Raw genomic sequence first — 26,459 nt, forward strand, 5'->3', positions numbered from 1 at the left:
CCCCTATTCCAGTGAGGCTACTAACTGGGAGAATGTTCTAGAATCAAGGAGGGCAACCAGCTACCTTGCTTGAGAGGCTTTGGGGTGTTCCAGTGGCTCCCTACACACCTGCCAAAAGCTGATTCACTGAACACATTGCATCATTGTATGTCAGTGAATAAGGTTGTTACATAGTTAAATTTAAACTGTGTTCCCTCCGGCTGATAGTTTTTCAAGTTGGTAAAAATGACAGAAGGTTTCCTTCCTTTCAGTGTCGTTGTCATTCTTATGATTCCTTTTTATAGGTTTCCGAGAGGGTGTTTAAAAATTACAGGCCTATTCTCATTATTCTTAGAAGTCTTCCAGTATCTTTTAACAGAGTAGATGTGTCTTTATGTACATTAATATGCATGATTTAATGATTCCAGTTATTAATTTAAAACCTGAAGTGCACATAGGTATAGAAAGGAAGTGTTACATTCTATGAAGAATCCCTGGGCTGGGACTTAGATCCAGAGTCCAGTCCTGGCACGACACGAGCTGTGTGACTCTCACAAATCATATCACCTCCCTGGGCCTCAGTTTCAATGTTCTCATCTGTCAAATGAAGGCTGATTATTCAGACATGTTGCATCCTATTCAGTTCTTCATTTGCAGGAATTAATAGCCAGATATGGAACTAGATACCAGAACATAAAAAAGTAAAATGCTGGAAGAAGAATGAGGAGGAGAAGGAGGAAGAGGAGGAGAGGAGGAGGAAGAAGAGGAGAGGAGGAGAAAAAGGACAAGAGAAGAGGAATGCCTTTAGTATGTTCTAAGTCAACTGGGAGAAACCACATTAATTTAAAAAATTTTCAATAATTGGGGGGCTGGGCGTGGTGGCTCACACCTGTAATCCCAGCACTTTGGGAGGCCGAGGCGGGCGGATCACGAGGTAGGGAGATCAAGACTATCCTGGCTAATACGGTGAAACCCTGTCTCTACTAAAAATACAAAAAAATTAGCCAGGCATGGTGGCGGGTGCCTGTAGTCCCAGCTACTCAGGAGGCTGAGGCAGGAGAATGACATGAACCCGGGAGAAGGAGCTTGCAGTGAGGCGAGATTGTGCCACTGCACTCCAGCCTGAGCGACAGAGCGAGACTCCATCTCAACAACAACAACAACAACAACAAAATTCGATAATTGTTATATTACAACAAAGTACATTATTAAATAAGAGAAGGGAGGAGTGAGATCTTTACACTTCCTGGAGGCTTGAGCATGATTAGGAATTCTTTTATCGAGGAGACTCAATGCACAGGTTGAAATGTTGGCCAGGAGTTTGTCACAAGGACCAGTGAGCAGTCGGGGGAAGGACCAGCATATGCCTAAGGGTGGACGCTCTGTGAGGAGGTTGGGAGGAGGCTTGGGTTTGGGCACAGATTGAGAGATCTTGGGGCCTACTAAAGATAAGGCACCTGCAGGGCATTACAGGAGACGATCTGGAGCCCAGGTAAGGGGCGGTGGAGCAAATCTGGGGGACAGTTTAGCAGAGCTGATGGCATGAGCCTCAAAGGGGATGAGTGATGGTTTGCAGAAGAGTAATAGAAGAGTGCTCACTCACCTAAGGATGCATAGAGAGCTGGAAAAAGGGCAGTGACTGCTTAGAAGGGCTAGAAAACCCAGGCCCCCAGTGCAGAGCAAGGTGTTTGTAATGGAAGGAGCATTTGATGAGGGCTTAAACAATTTTTGTTTCCAGTAGACAAAGATCCAGAGAGTACTAAAGAGAAAGTGGGGAGGGTGGCAAATAGTGGCATTCCAAGTGGGAGAAAGCTGGGGCAGCTGCATGGGGCTGGCAATGCCAGGGAGGACAGGTGGCCAGCAGAGCTGGAGGACGGTGGGGATGATAAAAGGTGGGCTCAGATGGCCTCAGGTCTCCTTGTCAAAACAGAGTAGGCTACTGGAAACCTCATGACAACAGGAAAGAACAAGTAATTAGTAAGAATTCCTGCCTAACAATTTTCATAAGTATGCTGTTTAAATGTAAATGCACAACAGCCCGTGTAATTAAGTTAATAGTTGGTCTGAGAAGAGCCATTCTAAATGAATAGTAGCCTGTTCCTCAGTGGCTTTGCTAGCCAGAGTGGTCACATTGTGCCCTCCCCAGTCAAGTCCTGGGTACTGCTGCACACTCCTTACTGAGCTTCCCTTTGTTGCTGGTGATTGCATCTACAAAGGTCTTTCAGGCAATGATCCTTTAATTAGAAATTGCCCACTGAAAATAATGGTGCAGACTTCTATAGCTAACGGGTGGCCTTCAGAAGCTAATTTTTATTGAAGTGTATTTTTAATTAGTGCACACAGGAACATTTCCAAGCAGTGCCAATTCAGCAGTTCCATTGTGTCTCACAGGAGGTTGAACATTCAAGGTGGAGTCATGCACAGACAGGGAGGGCACTAATGCGAAGGCACAGGCTTGTTTAGGGAGCACCCCTGGCAACACCAGGGGAAAGACGATGTCACTCTTGCAGAATAGGGTGGTTTCTCTTTTCTTGACATGTGCAGCCAGTCATTAATTGGGATATACTGTGGACACTGTTAAAAGAATAAACTATGCTATTAGATACACAGTCCTGTATGAATTATCTGACACTGTTACAGGGTATACACATCTGACTTTTTCCGGCTCTGATTTCTGCACTCTATATTTTGTTGCTATGCTTACTTCACATTGGTTTCCTCAAATCCCGCAGATGCACTAGGAACTAATGACGACCGCGAGAAACAACTGCCAAATCAGTGCAAATTCCCCCCTGTTGGCAACTCCAAGGACCCTTGTTCACCTCCCCCCTCTAGGCTTCTTCCTTCTCCTCCTTCTTCTTTTTTTAAGTGAGAGGGTCTCATTCTGTCACCTAGACTGAAATGCAACGGCCCAATCTGTACAATCGTACAGAAATTACATTATCTGCTCATTGCAACTTTGAACTCCTGGGCTCAAGCAATCCTCCTGCCTTAGCTTCCCAAATAGCTAGGACTACAGGTGCATATCTCCAAGACTGGCCAATTAAAATACAAACAAACAAACAAAAACCTTTGTGGAGATGGGCTCTCACTATATTGCCCAGGCTGGTCTCAGACACTTGGCCTTAAGTGATCCTCTTGCCTCAGCCTCCCAAAGCTCTGAGTCCCCTCTGGATTCTGAAAGGACTATAGGCAAGAGGAGTCCTAGATTTATTATCAAGGCATCACCGGAGTAGGAATACTCCTGGCATCCCAAATTGGAATGATAGGAGCTTTTCAAAACGAGGTTAAAGAAGAGTGATTTTGTTTTCTTGTATAATCAGTAACATAGTTCAGCTAGTTAGTGGGTTAAACAGATTTTTTTCTCCAAAGGGGTTACCTTGTGTATGTAGTGACTGCTTATTATGGTGTTGCGATTTTCAAGTACCTGACTTTTAATTGAAACTGTTTGGGCCTGTAGATTTTTTGTTTTTATTGCTGGAAAAGTTTTAACTATGAATTCAATTTCTTTAATAGATATAGTATTTTTCAGGTTATTTCTTCTCGAGTAAACTTTGGTAGTTTGTACCTTCAAGGAATTTGTTCATTTCATTTAAGTTGTCAAATATTTGACATTTGTTTAAGTAGTACATTATTATATATTTAATATCTGTAGGATCTGTAATATGTTCACTTTTATTCCTGATGTTGCTAATTTGTGTCTTCTCTCTTTGTTAGTCTGGTTTATGAATTTTGTTGATCTTTTCAAAGAACAAGCTTGTGGTTTTATTAATTCTCTCTATTGGTTTGCTGTTTTACATTTCATTGATATCTGTCCTGTCCTTACCTTTTATGTCCTTGCTTCTGCATGCTTTGGGTGTTATGGTTTTCTTTTTATTTATTTAGGTATTTATTTAATTTATTATTATACTTTAAGTTCTAGGGTACATGTGCATAACATGCAGGTTTGTTCCATATGTATACTTGTGCCATGTTGGTGTGCTGCACCCATCAACTCATCAGCACCCATCAACCCGTCATTTACATCAGGTATAACTCCCCAGTGCAATCCCTCCCTCCTCCCCCCTCCCCATAATAGGCCCCGGTGTGTGATGTTCCCCTTCCCGAGTCCAAGTGATCTCATTGTTCAGTTCCCACCTATGAGTGAGAACATGCGGTGTTTGGTTTTCTGTTCTTGCGATAGTTTGCTGAGAATGATGGTTATGGTTTTCTAAGGTGAAAGCTTTGATTATTGATTTTAGACCACTCTATTTTTTTCCTCTATTACATGCATTCAAAGTTACACATTTACCTCTAAGCACTGCTTTAGCTGTTTCCCACAAATTTTGACATGTCATATTTTCATTTTCATTTAGTTCAATTATTTTTTATTTCCCAAGACTTTCTTTTTGATCTGTGAAAATTTACAAGTGTATCTTTTTAAATGATGCTTTTTATTTTAAGATAATTGTAGATTCACATGCAGTTATAAGAAATAATCCTAGAAATCTCATGTACCCTTCACACAGTTTCTCCAAGTGGTAACATCCTGCAATAACTATAGTACAATATCACAATCAGGAAATTGGTATCAATACAATCCACCAATCTCATTTAGATTTCAGTAGTTTTACATGCACTAATTTGTGTGAATGTATTTAGTTATATGCAATTTTTTCCATGTATAAATTCACGTAATCACCACCATAGTCAAAATACAGAAATGTTTCATCACCACAAAGATCCCTTGTGCTATCTTCTACCTTTATATAATCACACGCACACAACTCTCCCCCTCCCTCTGTCTCTAATGCCTGGCAACCACTAATCTATTCCTAATCTCTATAATTTATCATTCTAAGAATGTTATGTAAGTAGAATCATATAGTATGTGATCTTTTGGGATCGGCTTTTTGTCACTCAGCATAATTCCCTTAAGATCCATCCAAGTGGTTTCATGTTGTCTATAGTTCATTCTTTTAAAATTCTGTGTGGTATTCCATGGTATGGAGGTATGTCAGGTTAGTTAACCATTCACCTATTGAAACATATTTGTGTTTTTTCCCTCATTTTTGGTTGTTGCACATAAAGCACCTAAACATTTGTGTGTAGGTTTTGGTATGAACACAAATTCTCAATTCTCTAAAATAAATGGTCGAGTGCAATTTCTGGGTTGCATATGGTAAGCATACATTCAGTTTTATAAGATAGTGCCAAGCTGCTTTTCAGAACAGCTGTATCATTTTACATTCTCACCAGCAATGTATGAGTGATTCAATTTCTCTGCATTCTCACCAGAATTGAGTGTTATCACTATTTTTTTAATTTTAGCTATTCTGATAATTCTGGTAAGTGTTGTGATATTTCATGATAGCTTCAAAAATATTTTTTGAAGGTTAATAATGTTGAACATCTTTTCATGTGATTGGCATTTATATATCCTCTTTGGTTAAATGTCCACTCATGTCATTGGTCCATTTTCCAATTTTCCGGTTGAATTGTTTGTTTTTGCTTTTGAGTTTTGATGGTTATTTATGTATAGATACTTACATAAATAACAGTCCTTTGTTGGACATATGGTTTGCAAGTATCTTCTCCCAGTGTGCGGCTTGTCTTTTTATCTTTTAAGAAGGTCTCTTGCACGGTGAAAGTTTTAAATTTTGATGATGGTTAGAGTATCAATTTTTACTTTTATGCAGTGTGCTTTTTATTCCAAATCCAAGAACTTTAAGTAGCCTTAGCTTCTGAAGATTTTCTTCTATTTCTCCAAAAATTTTGTACTTTTATATTTTATATTTAAGTCTGTGATCCATTCTCTGTTAACTTTTCATAAGCTATGGGGTTTAGATCAAGATTCTCTTTGTCTCCTTTTTATTGCCTATTGGTGTCTGATTGCCCTAGTACCACTTGTGGAAAGCTTATCCTTCCTTCATTGAGTCACACTTTTGTAAAAAATCAGTTGGTCACATTTGTGTGGGTCTATTTCCATATCTCTATTCTGATGCATTAATCTATGTGTCTGTCCCTGCACCAATACTACAATACCTCAAGTACTGTAACTACAGATAACAACAATAACAATACTAATGATAAGCCTTAATATTGGGTAAAATGATCTTTTCCACTTTCTTCTTTTTTAAACTTATTTATTTTTTCAGGGGTTTGAACATTTCTATATAAAATTGAGAATAACTTGCTATATCTACAAAATACCCTTGCTGAGATTTGAATAGAAATTGCATTAAACCTATAGATCAGTTGGGGGAGAATTGTCATCTTTACTATATTGTCTTTCAATCCATGAACATGGTATGTTTTCCATTTAATTAGGTTTTATTTCTTTTATTAGCAACTCATAATTTTTAATATAACAACTATGTACACATTTTGTTAGATTTATGCCTAATTATTTTTAAGAGTAATTGTAAACAATATGTTTTTTTAATTTCAGTTTCCACCTGTTCATTGTTAGTATACAGAAACATTATTTTTCTGTGTTGATCTTGTATTCTGCTGTGACCTTGAAAAATTCAGTTATTAGTTTTAGGATGGTTTGAAAATCCCTTGGAATTTTCAACACAAATCATGATGTCATCTTCAAATAGGAAAAGTCAGAAGTGTGTTTTTAAATTTCCAAATATTTGAGGATTCCCAAACATCTTTCTGTTATTGATTTCTAGTTTAATTCCATTACGGCCAGAAAGGAGACTTGATATGCTTTCTGCATACATTAAAGCAGACTTTAAAAAATTTAAAATCATTAAATTTTATCTTACATCTCAGGATATGATTTATTTTGAGATCCAGGTACTTTTGAAATAAATGTGTATTCTGCTGCTTTGGGATAAAGTGTTCTATAAATGTTAATTAAATCAAGTTGGCTGATAGTGTTGTCCAGATCTTCTACATCTTTGCTGATTATCTGTCTATTTGTTGTATCAGTTACTCAGAGACAAGTTTTGGAGCATACAGATGTATTTGTGAATTTGTTACTTTCTTACTTTAGTTCTATTTGGTTTTGCTTCATGTATTTTGAAGTCCCACTTTTTATGTGCACATGCATCTAAGATTGTTATTTCTTCTTGGTGATTGACCTTATTATCATTATGTTATGTCACTCTTTATCTCTGGAAATTTTCCTTCTCCTGAAGCCTACTTTGTTTGCTATTAATATAGACACTCCACTGTCTTTTGATTAGTGTTTCCATGTTATATCTTTTTCCATCCTTTTAACCTATCTGTATCATTTTATTTAATGTGGGTTTCTCATAGGCAGCATGTAGCTGGGTCGCAGTTATTCATTGAATCTTTTAATGTCTGCCTTTTAATCAGTGTATTTGGATGATTTATATTTAATAAAATTATTGATATGTTTGAATTTAAATGTGCTGTTTTATTATTTGTTTTTTAGCTTGTTTTCATGTTTTTTTGGTTGTTGTTCTGTTCCCTTTATCCTGACTTCTTTCAGGTTATTTGAACATTTTTCAGTATTTCATTTTAATTATTTCTTGGATTTTGCCTGTATCTCTGTATTTTTTATTATTTTTTATTTTTTTGTAGAGATGGGGTCTCACTATGTTTCCTAGGCTGGTCTCAAACTCCAGGCCTTAAGTGATCCTCCCACTTTGGCCTCTCAAAATTTAAGGATTACAGGCCAGGCACAGTGGCTCACACCTGTAATCCTAGCACTTTGGGAGGCCGAGGCAGGCAGATCACAAGGTCAGGAGATTGAGACCATCCTGGCTAACATGGTGAAACCCAGTCTCTACTAAAAATACAAAAAGAATTAGCGAGGCATGGTGGCGGGCACTTGTGGTCCCAGCTACTCGGGAGGCCAAGGCAGGAGAATGGCATGAACCCAGGAGGTGGAGCTTGCAGTGAGCCTAGATCGCACCACTGCACTCTAGCCTGGGCAACAGGCTTGAGACTCCGTCTCAAAAAAAAAAAAAAAAAACTAATAATAAAATAAGGATTACAGGTATTAACCACTGCACCTAGTCCATTCCTATTTTTTAATGGTTACTCTGGTATTAAAATATACATGCTACATTTTTACAGTAAAGTAAAATATTTTATTACTTTAAGTATCACAAGACCTTAATGCGTTCATCATTCTTTTACTGTTTTCTCTGTTTTTCAGATTATGTAATTTCCATTAATCTATCTTCAAGCTCACTCACTCTTTCTTTTGTCATCTTCCTCCTGCTTTTAAGCCCACCCAGGAAATTTTAATTGCAGATATTATTTTTTTTTTAGTTTGAAATTTTCCATTTAGTTCTTTTTAATACTTCGTGTTTCTCAGCACGGAATTTCTATCTTTCCACTTGTTTCAATCATGTTCATTTTTACCTTATAAAGTGTAGTGATGATAGGTGCTTTAAAGATTTGTCTGATAATCCGAATATCCGGATCATCTCAGGTTTGCAGCTATTAATTTTTTCTCCTAAAGAATTGGACATATTTTCCTGAATCTTCATTGTTGTTTAATTTTGGATTGTATCCTAAATTTTCTAAATATTATCTTGTGAGACACTGGGTTCTGTTAAAATTCTCTAGATAGACTTGAGAACAAATAGAAAACCTTAACAAATCTGTCACACAAAAAGAGATTGAATTAGTAACAAAAACTTCCTAAAAAAGAAAAACCCAGGACCAGAAGGTTTCACTGATGAGTTCTATAAAACATTCTTTGAAAAAGAATTAACACCAGTGATTTTCAAACTCTTCCAAAAATAGAAGAGGAAGGAATACTTCCTAACTCTTTCTAGGAGGCCAGCATTACCCTAGTATCCAAGGCAGGTAAATGTGTCACAAGAAAATAAAACTATAGACCAATATCCTTTATGAAAGAACATGCCTTTTTTGCTCATCTGTGAGGTTTTTTTTTTTTTTTTTTGCCTAGCATGAAACCTGGTTGACGATAGATACTCAGCAAATGGCAAGAAGTGGATGCAAAGAAGGGTGGATGGATGGATAATTGAGTGGATGAGTAGGTGGGTGGATGGATGGATGGATGAATGGATGCGTGGATGGATGGATAGATGAATAGATTATTTAACCCTAAGAATTATCTGGGAGATAAAGAAGTGAGTATCAATACTTCATTCTGAATGATCAACAGCTCACTGAATGTTCCTTCCTTTCAACCATCCTCATGAGGACCTTTTAAACTTAGGTGGTGGCCCAGGGTCTCAAAAAATATGAACTCAAATGAATTTTAATGACCTTGGCAATGGAGCTGAATTTCTAATTTTCACTGATGGCCAAAGCCAAAAAAATCTTGGGCCCAACTTGGATTGGCACCATGTTCAATGGTAACCACAAACAAGTTTTATTCATGTTTAAAAGAACGATGCTGGGTCCCTATCTGACACCATATACAAAAATCAACTCAAAATGCACCAAAGACCTAAATGTAAGTACTAAAACTATAAAACTTTCAGAAGACAAATGGGGGTACAACTTCATGACCTGGACTAAGTAATAATTTCTTAGATACAACACCAAAGGCACAATTAACGAAAGAAAAAGTAGATAAATTGACTTTACCCAATTTAAAAACTTTTGTGTTTCATAGGACACTATTGAGTGAAAAGACAAATAAGAGACAAAGGATACTACTGAGAGAGTGAAAATACAAACCAACAAATAAAAGAAAATATTTGCAACGTATATATCTGATAAGGGTTTATTATCCAGAATATGTAAAGAACAGAACCTAGAAGACATTATTCTAAGTGAAAAGGCTAGGCATAGAAACAAAAATACTGTGTGATTTCACCTATACATCGAATCTAAAGGAAACGTTTTTAAGAAACCCAGAAAATTCACCTACATTTAAACAGAAAATAGAACTGTGGCTACCGTGTGTGTGTGTGTGTGTGTGTGTGTGTGTGTGAAATGGAGAGACATAGGTCAAGGGTGCAAAGTTATAGTTCTGTAGAATGACTAAGTCTAGAGATGCGATGTACAGCATGGTGATCATAATTAATAATATTGTATTGTACACTGGACATTTGCTAAAAGCCAAAATTTTAGGTATTTTACCACAGAAAAATAATGGATATGTTAATTTGCTTGACTCTAGTAATCATTTTACTGTGTGTTATGCATATCAAAACATCACACTGCATACCTTACATATACACAATAAAAATAAATAAATTAACAAATAAACCATAAACCAAACAACCGAATTTGAAAGTAAGCAAATAACTCGAATAGACATTTCTTAAAAAAGGTATACAGATGACCAATTAGCACATGAAAGACACTTGCCATCATTAGCTATTAGGAAGCATCAAAACCACAATGAAATACCACTTCACATTCACTAGGATGGTGAGAATAAAAAAATACAAACAATAACAAATGTCAAAGATACAGAGAAACTGGAACCCTCACACGTGGTGGGTGGGAATGTAAAACAGAACAGCTGCTTTGGAAAACAGTTTGGCAGTTCTTCAAAATGTTAAACATAGAGTTATCATACGACCCAGCTGTTCTACTTCTAGGTATATACCCCAGAGAATGGGAAACAGGTGTTTAAATAAAAACGTCGACACTAATTTTCTTAACAGCACTATTCACAACAACCAAACATGGAAACAATCCAAATGTGTTTCATCAGTTGAATGGGTACACAATATATGGGATATTCATTTAATAGAAATAAAACCATAAGAAGGAATGAAGTACAAATACATGTTTATCCATGTTGTATTTATCTATATGACATGGATAAATTGCAAAAACACTGCTAAGTGAAAGAAGTCACACACAAAAGATCACATATTGTACAATCCATTTATATGAAATATCTGGAATAGGTAAACCTATATGTAGAGAAAACAGATTGATGACTTCAGGGGATGGGGAGGAGTGGGGAACAGGAGTGACTGCTTAGTGGGTACAGGTTTTCCTTTTGTGGTGATGAAAATGTTTTGAAACTCAATTGACGTGATGGTGGCACACATTTTGAATGTACCTAATGCCACTGAAGAGCATACTTTAAAATTGTTTCTTTTGTGTTATGTGAATTTTGCCTCAAATAATACCCAAGCAACTCATAATCCCAGTGTAATCATGAGACAAACGTCAGACAAATTTCAATCGATAGGGACATTCTGCAAACATTCTACAAAATACCCAACCAGTATTCCTCAAAACTACAGTCATATAAAACAAGAAAGCATGAAATAAGCTGTCACAGTTGAGACTAAATACAATATGCTGTGGTAGATGGAATCCTGGAACAAAGAAAGACAGGTAAAAACCAAGGAAATCCAAATAAACTATGAATTTTAGTTAAAAACAATGTGTCAATATTGATTTATTAATTGTAACGAATATACCAGACTAGTGTAAGATGTTAATAATAAGGGAAATTGAGTGTGGGTTATAGGAGAATACTATGTTGCAAAAAGTAAAGTCTGTTAAAAAAATTACCTCTTCAGCATTGTTCTTTTTGTTTTGATGCACAAATTGGTTAGACTCAGACTCCAACTTGTGACTAACCTCTTGCGGCTGGTAGATCAGTGTCCATTTCGATTCCAAAGCCCTTGCGGTGCTTTGTAAGCACCGTGTGTTTGTGCCACTCACGGTCTCATCTGGACTGGGGTTTAGATTGCAGCTCAGTTTTCAAAGCCCTTGCTAAATGCTTCTTCAGGTCTATTCCATGCATGTGCATCTCAAGGGTGAGCCTGGGTCTTAGGAATGTCCATTCACAGAATTGGGGGATGCCTGTCTCCAGCTCTCATCCGGTGAGATTGAGAGGTGAAGCCAGCTGGACTTCCTGGGTTAAGTGGGGACTTGCAGAACTTTTCTGTCTAGCTAAAGCTTTGTAAATGCACCAGTCTGCACTCTGTGTCTAGTTAAAGGTTTGTAAACACACCAATCAGCACTCTGTAAAAACGGACCAATCAGCACTCTGTAAAATGGACCAATCAGCTCTGTAAAATGGACCAACTAGCAGAATGTGGGCGGGGCCAAATAAGGGCACCTGAGCCAGCAGCAGCAACCAGCTGGGGTCACCTTCCACACTGTGGAAACTTTGTTCTTTCGCTCTTCACAGTAAACCTTGCTGCTGCTCACCCTTTGGGTCCGCACTACCTTTATGAGCTGTAACACTCACCACAAGGGTTTGCAGCTTCATTCCTGAAGTTAGCAAGACCACGAACCCACTGAGAGGAGAAAACAACTCCGGACGTGCCACCTGTAAGAGCTGTAACACTCACTGTGAAGGTCCGTGGCTTTACTCCTGCAGTCAGTGAGACCACGAACCCACTGGAAGGAAGAAACTGGGACACATCTGAACATCTGAAGGAACAAACTCTGGACACACCATCTTTAAGAACTGTGACACTCACCGCAAGAGTCTGCAGCTTCGTTCTTGAAGTCAGCGAGACCAAGACCCCACCAGAAGGAATAAATTCTGGACACATTTTGGTGACCACGAAGGGACAATCACCAAGCAGTGAGTACCATGGGACCCCTTTCACTTGCTATTCTGTCCTATTTTTCCTTAGAATTCAGGGGCTAAATACCGGGCACCTGTCAGCCAGTTAAAAGCAACTAGCATGGCCGCTGGACTAAAGACAGGGGTGTCAGGCTTTCTGGGAAAGGGCTCCCTAGCAACCCCTGACTCTTCGGAGCTGGGAACATTGGTTTGCCTGGAACCAGCTTCCGCTTTTCCTGTACTTCTAGGCTGAGCTGAGGGTCAGCAGAGAGGAAATCCATTCAGCTCCGGGGTCCTGACAACAAGTTGGTTGACCCTGTGGCCATGAGCAGCAGTCTTAAAGTCATGTCATCCAAGTGAGACTGGCCTGTCTATCCTATCTATCCTGACCCTTGCCTCCTGGGTCCTAATGCTTGTCAGACAAACTTCTTCTTGCCTCTCTTCTCCGAGACTAGCCCTGCTTCTAAAAACCACTCCCTGTCTCTGGTGCTTTTCTAGTTTCTCCAATAAGAATGATTTCTAGTATAAACTTCAGGACTTTGTTACCTTCTTTAGGCACCAGGTCTCACCATCAGAAAGACGTAATTTTTGCCCAAAGCCCCACTGGGGTGGGGCACTATCTGGAATTTTAGGATCCCTCCTCAGACCAGCAGACGTAACAAAAGTTATTCCTGAAGCTGGGATATGGGGAGCTTCAGAAATGGTATCTTTCCTATTCAAATAAGTGAGGACAAAAGGCGTCACTCTTCCAACTCTGGAGATCCCTTCCTTCCCTCAGGGTATGGCCCTTCACTTCATTTTTGAGGCATAAGATCTTTATAGGACAGTGGCAAGGTCCCAGTATTAAGAGGAGAATGCTTAGAATACTAACAGGTTTTCAAGAATGCATCGGTAAGGGCCACTAAGTCTGACCTTCCTCAGTCCTCCTGTGGTCTAAGAGGAAAACTAGTGTTTCTGCTGCTGCATCAGTAAGTCCAACTATTCTGATCAGCAGGGTCCGGGGACAATTGCTGGTTCTCACGCAAGAGGTGTTTCTGCTGCGGCATCGGTGAGTGCAACTATTCTGATCAGCAGGGTCCAGGGACCATTGTGGGTTCTTGGGCAAGAGGTGTTTCTGCTGCTGTGCCAGTGAGCGCAACTATTCCGATCAGCAGCATACAGGGACTCTCGCGGGTTCCTGGGCAGGGGGGAAACAAACAAAAACTGCGGGCAGTTTTGTCTTTCAGATGAGAAACACTCAGGCATCAACAGGCTCACCCTTGAAATGCATCCTAAGCCATTGGGACCAATTTGACCCACAAACCCTGAAAAAGAGGTGTCTCATTTTTTTCTGCACTATGGCTTGGCCCCAGTATTCTCTCTCTGATGGGGAAAACTGGCCACTTGAGGGAAGTACAAATTACAATACTATCGTGCAGCTTGACCTTTTCTGTAAGAGGGATGGCAAATGGAAGGAAATACCTTGTGTCCAAGCTTTCTTTTCATTGATGGGGAAAACACAACTACGCAAAGCTTGCAATTTACATCCCACAGGAGAACCTCTCAGCTTACCCCTATAGCCTAGCCTCCCTATAGCTTCCTTTCCTATTAATAAGTCTCCTCCAATCTCCCCCACCCAGAAGGAAACAAGCAAATAAATCTCCAAGGGACCACAAAAACCCCTGGGCTATTGGTTATGTCCCCTCCAAGTTGTAGGGGGAGGGGAATTTGGCCCAACCCGGGTACATGTCCCCTTCTCCCTCTCTGATTTAAAGCAGATCAAGGTAGACATGGGGAAGTTTTCAGATGATCCTGACAGGTACATAGAGGTCCTACAGGGTCTAGGGCAAGCCTTCAGTCTCACTTGGAGAGATGTCACGCTATTGTTAGACCAAACCCTGGCCTTTAATGAAAAGAATGTGGCTTTACCTGCAACCCGAGAGTTTGGAGATACCTGGTATCTTAGTCAAGTAAATGACAGAATGACAGCCAAAGAAAGGGACAAATTCCCTACTGGTCAGCAAGCTGTCCCCAGTATGGATCCCCACTGGGACCTCAACTCAGATCATGGGGACTGGAGTCATGAACATCTGTTGACCTGTGTTCTAGAAGGACTAAGGAGAATTAGGAAAAAGCCCAAGAATTATTCAACGATGTCCACCATAACTCAGGGAAAGGAAGAGAACCCTTCTGCCTTCTTTGAGTGACTATGGGAGGCCTTAAGAAAATATACTCCCCTGTCACCCGACTCCTTCAAGGGTCAACTGATCCTAAAAGATAAGTTTATGGCCCAATCAGCTGCAGATATCAGGAGAAAGCTCCAAAAGCAGGCCCTGGGCCCTGAACAAAATCTGGAGGCATTATTAAACCTGGCAACCTCAGTGTTCTATAATAGGGACCAAGAGGAACAGGTCCAAAAGGAAAAGCGAGATCAGAGAAAGGCCGCAGCCTTAGTCATGGCCCTCGGACAAATAAACATTGGTGGTTCGGAGTGGACAGAAAATGGAGCAGGCCAATCACCTGGTAGGATTTGTTACCAGTGTGGTTTGCAAGGACACCTTAAAAAAGATTGTCTAACGAGAAACAAGCCGCCCCCTCATCCATGTCTGCTATGCCAAGACAATCACTGGAAGTCACACTGTCCCAGAGTGCAATGGTTCTCTGGGCCAGAAGCCCCCAACCAGATGATCCAACAACAGGACTGAGGATGCCTGGGGGAAGCACCAGCTCATGTCATCACCCTCACTGAGCCCTGGGTACGTTTAACCGTTGAGGGCCAGGAAATTGACTTCCTCTTGGACACTGACGCGGCCTCTCAGTGTTAATCTCCTGTCCTGGACAACTGTCCTCAAGGTCCGTTACCATCCGAGGAATTCTGGAACAGCCTGTAACCAGGTATTTCTCCCACCTCCTCAGTTGTAATTGGGAGACTTTGCTCTTTTCACATGCCTTTCTTGTTATGCCTGAAAGTCCCACACCCTTATTAGGGAGGGATATATTAGCCAAAGCTGGAGCTATTATCTACGTGAATATGGGAAACGAGTTACCGATTTGTTGTCCCTACTTGAGGAGAGAATTGACCCTGAAGTCTGGGCATTGAAAGGACAATTTGGAAGGGCAAAACATGCCCACCCAGTCCAAATCAGACTAAAAGACCCCACCACTTTTCCTTATCAAAGGCAATATCCCTTAAGGCCTGTAGTTTATAAAGGATTACAAGATATTGTTAAATATTTAAAAGCTCAAGGTTTGGTAAGGAAATGCAGCAGTCCCTGCAACACCCCAATTCTAGCAGTACAAAAACCAAATGATCAGTGGAGACAAGTGCAAGATCTTAGACTCACCGATGAGGCATTAATTCCTCTCTATCCAGTTGTACCCAACCCCTATATCCTGCTCTCTCAAATACCAGAGGAAGCAGAATGGTTCACTGTTCTGGACCTCAAGGATGCCTTCTTCTGTATTTGCCTGCACTCTGACTCCTAGTTTCTCTTTGCCTTTGAGGATCCCATAGACCACATGTCCCAACTTACATGGACAGTCTTGCCCCAAGGGTTTAGGGATAACCCTCATCTGTTTGGTCAGGCACTGGCCCAAGATCTAGGCCACTTCTCAAGTCCAGGCACTCTTGTCCTTCAATATGTGGATGATTTACTTTTGGCTACCAGTTCAGAAGCCTCAGGCCAGCAGGCTACTCTAGATCTCTTGAACTTTCTAGCTAATCAAGGGTACAAGGGCGTCTAGGTTGAAGGCCCAGCTTTGCCTACAGCAGGTCAAATATCTAGGCCTAATCTTAGCCAGGGGAATCAGGGCCCTCAGCAAGGAACGAATACAGCCTATGCTGGCTTATCCTCACCCTAAGACATTAAAACAGCTGTGAGGGTTCCTTGGCATCACCGGCTTTTGCTGATTATGGATCCCCGGATACAGCGAGATAGCCAGGCCCCTCTATACTCTAATCAAGGAGGCCCAGAGGGAAAATACTCATCTAGTAGAATGGGAATCAGGGGCAGAAACAGCCTTCAAAACCTTAAAGTAGGCCCTCGTATAAGCTCCAGTTTTAAGCCCTCCCATAGGACAAAACTTCTCTTTATATGTCACAGAGAGAGCAGGGATAGCTCTTGGAGTCCTTACTCAGACTTGTGGGACAACCCCACACAACCAGTGGCATACCTCAGTAAGGAAATTGATGTAGTAGCAAAAGGCTGGCCTCACTGTTTATGGGTAGTTGCAGCGGTGGTCGTCTTAGTGTCAGAAGCTATCAAAATAATACAAGGAAAGGATCTCACTGTCTGGACTACTCATGATGTAAATGGCATACTACGTGCCAAAGGAAGTTTATGGCTATCAGACAACCACCTATTTAGATACCAGGCACTACTCCTTGAGGGACCAGTGCTTCAAATACATACATGTGCAGCCCTCAACTCTGCCACTTTTCTCCCAGAGGACGGGGAACCAATCGAGCATGACTGCCAACAAATTATAGCCCAGACTTATGCCGCCCGAGATGATCTCTTAGAAGTCCCCTTAGCTAATCCTGACCTTAATCTATATACTGATGGAAGTTCATTTGGGGAGAATGGGATACGAAGGGCAGGTTATGCCATAGTTAGTGATGTAACTGTACTTGAAAGTAAGCCTCTTCCCCTTGGGACCAGCGCCCAGTTAGCAGAACTAGTGGCACTTACCCCAGCCTTAGAACTGGGAAAAGGAAAAAGAATAAATGTGTATACAGATAGCAAGTATGCTTATCTAATCCTACATACCCATGCTGCAATATGGAAAGAAAGGGAGTTCCTAACCTCTGGGGGAACCCCCATTAAATACCACAAGGAAATTATGGAGTTATTACATGCAGTGCAAAAACCCAAGGAGGTGGCAGTCTTACACTGCCAAAGCCATCAGAAAGGTGAAGGAGAAAAGGCAGAAGCAAACCATTGGGCAGATGCTGAGGCCAAAATTGCTGCTAGGCAGAACCTCCCGTTATAAAATACCTACGGAAGGACCCTTGGTATGGAACAACCCCCTCCAAGCAGTTAAGCACCAGTATTCCCCGACCGTCCCTGACCGAAACAGAATGGGGACTTTCATGGGGGCATAGTTTTCTCCCCTTGGGGTGGTTAATGACAGAAGAAGGAAAGGTACTTATACCCGAAGCCAGCCAGTGGAAAATACTTAAAACCCCCCACCAGACTTTTCATGTGGGTATTGAAAACGCTCATCAAATGGCCAAATCCCTATTTACAGGGCCAAGTCTCCTCCGGACCACCTGACAGGTAGTCAAAGCCCGTGAGATGTGCCAAAGGAATAATCCCTTGGTCCATTGTAAGACCTTCTGGGGGAACAAAGAATAAGTCACTATCCTGGAGAGGACTGGCAGTTAGACTTCACCATATGCCTAAGTCAAAGGGATTTCAATACTTGTTGGTCTGTGTTGATACCTTTACAAATTGGATAGAAGCTTTCCCCTGCAAGACAGAGAAGGCTCAGGAAGCGGTTAAAGTCCTAATTCATGAAGTAATTCCTAGATTTGGGTTTCCCCAAAGTTTACAGAGTGACAATGGTCCAGCTTTTAAAGCCACGATAACTCAGGGAATTTCCAGGGTGTTAGGGATAGAATATCACCCTCACTGCACCTGGAGGCCACAATCCTCAGGGAAGGTCGAGAAGGCAAATGATACACTCAAGAGGCACTTAAGGAAACGAACACAAGAAACTCATCTCCCATGGCCTACTCTTTTGCCCATGGCCTTGTTGAGAATCCGAAATTCTCCTTGCAAAATGGGGCTCAGTCCATATGAAATGCTGTATGGACGACCCTTTCTCACAAATGACCTCCCACTTGATCAGGAAATGACCACCTTGGTCAAAGATATAACTTCTTTGGCAAAATATCTACGAAACCTTAAAAACCTACCTGAAGGATGTCACAGAGAAAAGGGAACAGAGTTGTTTCAACCGGGAGATCTAGTATTGGTCAAATCTCTCCCCTCTGCCTCACCATCTATGGATTATTTGTGGGAAGGACCGTACTCGATAATCCTCTCTACCCTCACTGCAGTTAAGGTGGCAAGAGTGGAATCTTGGACTCATCACACCCGAGTTAAACGTTGGACACCCCCTGAGGAACCTGCGGGACCATCAGCTCAGGAGTCCCAAGGTCAGCCAGACCAGCCTCGATACACCTGTGAACCATTGGAGGACTCGCATCTCCTATTTCAGAAGGAAACATCCCAGACTAAAAAGGCTCCTAGTGCTGATCCTGAAGAAAAATCCCTTCCTCCTTAAAAAGATACATGAAAAGCTATGTAATCTTTATATTTAACGCTTCTCCTTGCCCCTTTAATGGAACCCTTTTACTATTTCATTATATTATTAAGCAGTACACTAACCATACTCTTTGCAGTAGGACTATATACTGTGGCTCCTGCCGGGACGAAAATCCTAATCACATCAAAATCTATCCTTACTCTACAATCCCAAATAGACTCCTTGGCAGCAGTGACTCTCCAAAACTGCCGAGGCCTAGACCTCCTCACTGCTGAGAAAGGAGGACTCTGCACCTTCTTAGGGGAAGAGTGTTGTTTTTACGCTAAACAGTCAGGGATAGTACAAGATGCTGCCCAGCGTTTACAGGAAAAGGCTTCTGAAATCAGATAAAGCCTTTCAAACTCTTATACCAACCTCTGGAGTTGGGCAACATGGCTTCTCCCCTTTCTAGGTCCCGTGGCAGCCATCTTGCTATTACTTGCCTTCAGGCCCTGCGTTTTCAACCTCCTTGTCAAATTTGTTTCCTCTAGGATCGAGGCCATCAAGCTACAGATGGTCTTACAAATGGAACCCCAAATGAGCTCAATTAACAACTTCTACCAAGGACCCCTGGACCAACCCACTGGCCCTTTCACTGGCCTAAAGAATTCCCCTCTGGAGGACACTACAACTGCAGTGCCCCTTCTTCACCCCTAAACAGCAGGAAGTAGATAGAGAGGTCATTGCCCAATTCTCAACAGCAGTTGGGGTGTCCTGTTTAGAGGGGAGATTGAGAGGTGAAGCCAGCTGGACTTCCTGGGTTGAGTGGGGACTTGGAGAATGGTTCTGTCTAGCTAAAGGTTTGTAAATGCACCAATCAGCACTCTGTGTCTAGATAAAGGTTTGTAAACGCACCAATTAGCACTCTGTAAAAATGCACCAATCAGCGCTCTGTATCTAAAGGTTTGTAAATACACCAATCAGCACTCTGCAAAAACGCACCAATCAGGGCTCTGTGTCTAGCTAAAGGTTTGTAAATGCACCAATCAGCACTCTGTTAAACAGATGAATCAGCACTCTGTGAAATGGACCAATCAGCGCTCTGTAAAATGGACCAATTAGCAGGATGTGGGCAGAGCCAAATAAGGGAATAAAAGCTGGCCACCCAAGCCAGGAGCGGCAACCTGCTCTAGTCCTCTTCCAGGCTGTGGAGGCTTTGTTCTTTCACTCTTCACAATAAATCTTGCTGCTGCTCACTCTTTGGGTCCGCACTACCTTTATGAGCTGTAACACCATGAGCGTCTGCGGCTTCATTCCTGAAGTCAGCGAGACCACAAACCCATTGGAGGGAAGAAGCTCTGGACACATCTGAACATCTAAAGGAACAAACTCTGTACACTGTAACACTCACTGCAAGGGTCTGTGGCTTCATTCTTGAAGTCAAGGAGACCAAGAACCCACTGGAAGGAATAAATTCCGGACACAAGGTGATGCCCCCTCAGCACACTCCATTTCCTGGGGCCCCCTTTTTGTGGTTTCTGTCACCAGAGAGACGGGTTTTCTCCTCGGGTTTTATGTGCCCATGCTGTGGAGGCAGAAACAGTATTGCTTTGCAACTGAGGCTGACCTTGGGGCAGAGGTAGAAAAGAAAAATGAGAAAAAAAGGAAAAAGAAAGACAAGAAGAGGAATCCTCCTGCACTCTCAGGCTCCCAGGGATCCCTTTTCCTGGCTTTCTGGCTTGAGGGAGTAGGTCGCAGGTGGAGTTTTTGCTGTGCATGCCCTCTGTGTAGTTCTAAGCCTTTGGCTCATTCTTGGGTCAAAGCCAGGAGATAAAAAAGGAAAAAAATGAGTAAACTCAATACTATATTGGTCATTCCTCAAGTTTCAACTTCTTTCCTCAAATTTCTCTTGTTTACTCTTTGGAGTTCACAGGTAGTTACTTTTCATATACTGTCCAGATGTTTTAGCTGTAATCAGGGCAAGATGTAGGCTATCAGGGGCTTCCTCCATTTGAGCTGGCACCTGGAGTTCAGGTTATGGTCTCGAATCAGCCTTCAATCCATCCACACTTTCCAGTACACAATGGTTCCCCTAGTTCCTTCCTCTCCAGTTTAACCTTCCAACATGATCAACCCGTCCATTAACTTCTAGGCACTCGACTTATCTGCTCAGTTTCCTGGACTTGGCTGCCTTCTTCCTCCTGGGATGGTGGTTCTTCAGAAGCATTCCCCAGATAACAAACCTCTCTTGGCTTGTTCCTAGGACCACTCACACCTGTGAAAGGGTACAGTGATGCCTGCAAATAGGCACTGCCCTGCTCCATGGATGCCACTGTCTCCTGGTCCTGGCTAGGTCCAGCTCTACAGCACTTTCCTGAACCTTTTTTGTATCCCAGCTGTGCCCAGCTTGAGTCTGAGTGGTCATCAAAGACAAGACCAGACAGAGTCAGAGCTGAGGGAACTAACTCAGATATAGAGTGGCCATGGGGTAGGAGACCACCAGGCAAATCTTGATTTTGGTGGCAGTGTAGGGGACAGGGGTCCAGGCTTTCCCCTGGCAGCTTCCTATTGTCCTATTGTGTATGGGGAAGAGGGAGAGGACTGACAGGAGACCTAGAATCAGCCTCCATGTAATCTCATTTTAATAATCTCTGTGGTGACAAAAGTCCTTCTTTTGAAGGAATATTTGATTCGTTAAAACAGTCAAAAGTCATCTAGAATGAAGCCATTTCTGGTCAATGAGATGAGTCATCAAGTTGGTGATGCTAACATTGATCCCAAATGGAGTGAGAGTGCAAAGGAAAATGAACTTGTATAGCCTATAACTTACTTTAGAAGACAGTTCAAAAAGAAGGTTCCAATATATCTTGAGAAATGCTAGTATTGCCTACCAAGGTAACTCCTGTGCATGAGACAGCACTCATGCTGTCCTTGTCTGTATTAGCTTCCAACGTGATAAGCCAGTCCATTAACTTCTAGGCACTTTTTCCTGGACTTGCTAGAATGTCTCCTTCTGTCAAGCATCTTTTCAAACTGATTACCCAGTATAGAAGGAGTATCAGTTAGGAAATGGGTTTGACTGCAAGTAACAAATATCTGAAACACAGTGTCTTAAACCAATTAAAGGTTTATTTTTCTTCACTTAACTGACCGTCCCTAGCTGTAAAGGTTATTGGAAAATGTTTTTCAGCTGTGTCTCATTGCCTCTCATCCCAAACAAATTGAGGATTTTTTCTCTGGGTGTTTTTTTTTTTTTTTTTTTTTTTTTTTTTTTTGGTAAGAAAGAAGGGGAGAATGGACGTTGGGTTGATGGAGTACTAGAATCTCTATCAAGCAAATCTCTGGTAAATAAAAATTGAATCTAAGTCTCTAGATCTGCTGGAATCACAGAGGGAAAGATTGGTTAATGCTCTAAGATCAAAGTTGTCAACAGAAAATGATGGGATGCTGGAATGTTTCTGCTGTTTTACTAACGGCTCTTTCTTGTCCCCTGGTTACCATTGAACATGGTGCCAATCCAAGTTGGGCACAAGATTATTTTGGCTTTGGCCATCAGTGAAAATTAGAAATTCAGCTCCATTGCCAAGGTCATTAAAATTCATTTGAGTTCATGATTTTTGAGACCCTGGGCCACCACCTAAGTTTAAAAGGTCCTCATGAGGATGGTTGAAAGGAAGGAACATTCAGTGAGCTGTTGATTATTCAGAATGAAGTATTGATACTCACTTCTTTATTTCCCAGATAATTCTTAGGGTTAAATAATCTATTCATCTATCCATCCACGCATCCATTCATCCATCCATCCATCCACCCACCTACTCATCCACTCAATTATCCATCCATCCACCCTTCTTTGCATCCACTTCTTGCCATTTGTTGAGTACCTACTGTCAACCAGGTTTCACCCTAGGCAAGAAAAAAAACAAAAAACTCACAGATGAGCAAAAAAGGCACGTTCTTTATTTCTGAGGACCTCAAAGTATATGACACCAGAAAATAACTTTGCCTGGCACACAGGGGTCGAATATACAATTTGTGTGCAGGTGCCTTAACCTCTCTCTTCCATAACTCAGGGTGAATGATTTAGGTCACATCTGCCCCTCCACTCTCTTTTGTTCATTTATTTAGACAGAGAGAAAAAGAGAAAGACAGAGGGAGAGAAACAGCCTTTCTCTATCATATAAAACCTCTAAATCTTAAAATCCAAGCCAAGGCTGGTGTTTTCTCACTGCACTGAAAATGACCAGAGTGAAAGAAAACATTCAGTCTCAAAATCCCTTCCTGTTTTGCACCAAGTTTGGACTTTATTTTTGTTTCACATTTTCCTTTGTTTTTTTTCCCCAGTTTCTCTGTTGTTTTCTCAGGAAGGAGAAATCTCCTTCCCTTTGCAGCCCAGCACAGTAGAATTTGTACCCAAACATCCTCACTGGATGGACAAAACACTCCACTGGGACATAACGGAACTTGTTGAATGCCTGTGAGAGGTGAGAGAGCCTATGTGAGATGAGCAGAGTTCCCTAGAGGCCTGGATGAAGCCTGCAGTAACTTCTGCTGATGTATGGATGCTTTTTTTTTTTGAGAGGAACTTGCATTTCTGTTTTTTATTTCTTCTTTCTTCCTTTTATGAGTTTAAAAGGTAACTTTAGACCCACATGGGTGAAATTCTATATTAATCTGAGAACAAAATGATGACAAATGGCATTAAAATTGTACCTACCTTCTGTCTGGAAAACAATTTTCTGGTTTACTATTGATTTTTTTCTGTATTTTCCATGCCTCTAATCATTGGCACTGATCAGGCTGAAGAAATGAGTCTTCTGGGGCTCAGGAAGACCCAGGACAGTCCATAAGGAGGAAGCCAACTCTGCCTACGAGACATTAGCAGGAGGAGCAGAGAAATGGTTTGGGGGGATTTATAATGAAAGCTGGTGTTTTAAGCACTTTAGTGTGGGCCAGACACCATTTTAAGAGTTTTGTAAATGTGAACTCTTTACTTCTCACAACAAGACTGTGAGATAATTTTTATTATTGTTCAGGTTTTATAGGCAAGAAAACAGAGGTACAGAGAGGCGGGAAATATGCCCACATCACACTGCTAGGAGGGCACTGTGGCTCCAGACGCTTCATCTTGAATCACAATATCATAACAAAGACATTAGAGGGAAAGAGAGAAAGGGTAAGTACTCATATGCCTGAAACTCTGAAATCTTCAAGCTGTTTCATTTGGTACATTAATTCAACATATATTTACTGAGCAGCTACAAAGTTCCAGGTACTGTGCAATTTAAAACATAATGTATTTATAGGGAATCTGAGGCCCGGGAAGGTCAACACATCGGGAGCTGCCCGCCATTGAAAAGAGAGTTTGTTACTCACAGTTTCAAGAGGAGGGGCCACGCCATGCCACGGGGGTGGAGGGTAGAGGCACAGTGAAGCACCCGGTCCATCTGGAGGCAAGAGGAGAGGGTAAGCCCAGGGCAGGAGACTGCACAGGCTTCTGCAGGAAAGTGAGGCAAGGCAGGGTGCACAGGCTCAGTACTGTCTTGGTCTGAATAATTTCCATAGCTCTGGGGCAGAAGAGCTCCCCTTGTTGTCTGGAACCTGGCCCCAGGGTGACTGGTGCAGGCGGATAGTGGCCCATGTGTATAATGGAGGTGGTTGAGGTGTGGGCTCTCTGGATTGGTTGGTTTGTATTTGAAAAGCACACTCCTGGGTAAGCTGTTTGCTATCTCTAGAACTGGCTACTCCTGGAAGAGGCAGTCCCCCCAGGATCAGCAAGGCTGCAGATGATAAAGCCTGAAATACAGAAAATGAAAAGTATGCTTAATACCCTGTGTTCTAAATGGTAGAAGACAGCAGGGAGCAAGGTGAGTAACAGGAAAGTGTGTGTGTGTGTGTGTGTGTGTGTGTGTGTGTAGACCAAGCAAATCACTGGAAAGCATAGGTAATTGTAAATCTAATTGTTAGTCTATTTCATTATTAATTTATTATATGGTGACATTTGAACAAATGACTTATCTGTAGTAATCTTGCAACAACCCAGTAGGTGTGGAATGCGGAGTCCAATACTACACTCAGAAACCCTGGATACCAGAGAAACCACCTGGAGCCTCATTTACCTGAGGACCTGCTGAGCTAGACCTCCTGGGAGCATGGTGAGGAGACTTTGGGTTGTGAGCAGCGATCCAGGACACTGGACTCTTAAAGAAGGAGGTGAAAGTTGCTTCTCACCTATGTGGGGAATGTCTGGACAATGACAGCCCTCATCCTGAGGAGGGAAAGAACCTCACCATTGGTGGTCTCGGTTCTGATCGGTGTATCATAGCAGCAGGACCCCCAGGAAGTAGGGCTCTGACATCAAGCGACAGGCGGGGGGATAGTATGGTGGACCATCTAGGTGAAGACAGGGCTTCCATGAGCTGAGGGATCAGGAAACTTCCTGAGATGAACATGGGAGAGGAGGGGAGAGGCAAGGTGTTCAAGAAGGAAAAGTGAAGGAAAAATAACGGTCCAGGCTTGGAGAATTTTCCCCAATTTCCTCAGAAAAAGGGATGTCATCTGGAGAAGCATGTGCCCTTTTGGAAGTCAGAAAAGACAGTTGTGACCCTGGTAGGGAGAGAGCACACCACAGCCTTATCAAGGAGTCAGTTATTGTGGGTGATATGGTTTGGCTCTGTGTCTCTACCCAAATCTCATGTTGAATTATAATCCTCAGTGTTGGAGGAGGAGCCTGGTGGGAGGTGATTGGATCATGGGAGTAGTTTTTTTTTTTCTTTTTGAGATGGAGTCTCGCTCTATCGCCCAGGCTGGAGGGCAGTGGCCGGATCTCAGCTCACTGCCAACTCTGCCTCCCGGGTTCACGACATTCACTTGCCTCAGCCTCCCGAGTAGTGGGACTACAGGCACCTACCACCATGCCCGGGTTATTTTTTGTTATTTTTAGTAGAGACAGGGTTTCATTGTGTGAACCAGGATGGTCTCGATCTCCTGACCTCGTGATCCGCCCGCCTCAGCCTCCCAAAGTGCTGGGATTACAGGCGTGAGCCACTGCGCCTGGCCTCATGGGGGTAGTTTTTAATGGTTTAGCATCATCCCCCTAGAGCTGTCTCGTGATAGAGTCCTCATGAGATCTGGTTGTTTGAAAGTATGTAGCACCTCCCCCTTCACTCTCTCCCTCCTCCTCCACCATATGAAGATGTGCCTGGTTCCCCTTCACCTTCTGCTATGATTGTAAGTTTCCTGAGGCCCTGCCCACCATTCTTCCTGTACACTCTGTGGAACCGTGAGTCAATTAAACCTCTTTTTCCATAAATTACCTGGACTCAGCTAGGTCCTTAGAGCAATGCAAGAACGGACTAACACCGTGAAGCACGGGAAACACCTCCAGGTGTGCATAAGAGCTACATGGTGGTATAATGGATTGCAACACAGACAACAGTTGCAGACAAAAGCCCCAGTACATTTTCTGTGTCCCTGAAAAAGTTTACCCACTTAAATCAGTTTTGGTAACCACACCAACACTTAGTGGCTAAATCTCGTGATTTGATGGATTGACTAGAAGTTTCTTCTGTTTTAAGTTGCTGGGGCACTGGGATAAGTTGAAATCCCAAATGGTCTCAACCACATGCTGGCAGTTGTTACTGCCCATAAGCTGGGAGCTCAGCTGGGACTGTCAGCTGGTGGTTTCAATTCTCCACAGGAGCTTTTCCCTGTGGCTTCTTGGGCTTCCTCACAGCGTGGCGGCTGGGTGCTTGGGCTTCCTCACAGCGTGGCGGCTGGGTGCTTGGGCTTCCTCACAGCGTGGCGGCTGGGT

The sequence above is a fragment of the Colobus angolensis genome, unplaced genomic scaffold (genome assembly GCF_000951035.1).
Source record: "Colobus angolensis palliatus isolate OR3802 unplaced genomic scaffold, Cang.pa_1.0 Scaffold6, whole genome shotgun sequence".
Lineage (NCBI taxonomy): Eukaryota > Metazoa > Chordata > Mammalia > Primates > Cercopithecidae > Colobus > Colobus angolensis.